The 803-nt window shown below is 44.5% G+C and overlaps 1 long non-coding RNA gene across 1 annotated transcript in view; it reads left to right on the top strand.

The window, feature by feature from the left end:
• The first annotated feature begins 345 nt into the window (after positions 1–345).
• Positions 346–803, top strand: part of LOC147470676 (uncharacterized) — a 1,456-nt gene continuing 998 nt past the window's right edge. The window contains exon 1 of the long non-coding RNA XR_015191565.1: positions 346–710. This is a non-coding gene — a long non-coding RNA (uncharacterized LOC147470676). The remainder of the gene's footprint in view (positions 711–803) is intronic.

The raw sequence follows: 803 nt of genomic DNA, 5'->3' as shown, positions 1-803 counted from the left end.
CGGATGAGGTTGACAAATTTTTAAGGGTGGGGATCATGAATCACAACACGGAGGGGGAGATAGGTTATTGGATACACCTGAACACCAAGGATATTTCACCAGACGTGGCGCGAGTAACGGATGAGTTCCCCTTATGTCTCACCCATCTAAATATCGGGGAAAACTTACTCTCTCCTTATAGTAAGCAGATACTGCGGTCAGCTAATCATAAACTACCTTCCAAAAATTTTAAGCTAGTGGCCACTCATAAGGGAATGAAAGATCACCTCACAGTCTCCCATTATTACAACTTTTATTAGAGTTACGGTTAGAGGTGGAACGCGTTCACGCTGTCTATAGATTTAAGGCTTCTTTTGTAGAGTACAAAACAGGGAACGCGTTCTATGTTCCTGAAGACTGAAAGAGGTTGGCCTAATGACGTCATTACTCTCCATAGACGCTGATTGGCTAGTGAGTGCGCTGCCAAGCGTAGGGCGAATTGTGGGAAAAAGTATCGTAGAGATCATTTCAAATTACACGCTCCCGAAACAACACAGAGGATCCACCACACACGTATCATACGATGGCGGCCTCATCGAGAGACCAATAGAGATCACGGCTGTAGCTCTGCAGGTCTCCCCAGAAGATGAGAGCAATGAAGTTATGGAAGAGACTGTGCAACCAACTGCAATGTGTGTTGATGTGTATGACGGCTTATGCCTTTGAATAAGGTGGGTTTCCTATTGGTTTGAAGGAAAACCTCTGGCAAAGGCCAACCAACTTCCTTCCTAGTTTTTGTAAACAGTAGTGCAAATCTTTCCATA

The sequence above is a fragment of the Penaeus japonicus genome, unplaced genomic scaffold (genome assembly GCF_977035675.1).
Source record: "Penaeus japonicus unplaced genomic scaffold, GWHDUDI00000001_assembly GWHDUDI00000013, whole genome shotgun sequence".
NCBI classification, from domain to species: domain Eukaryota; kingdom Metazoa; phylum Arthropoda; class Malacostraca; order Decapoda; family Penaeidae; genus Penaeus; species Penaeus japonicus.
The sequence above is the reverse complement of the archived record's forward strand: the minus strand, read 5'-3'. Positions and strand labels throughout refer to the sequence as shown.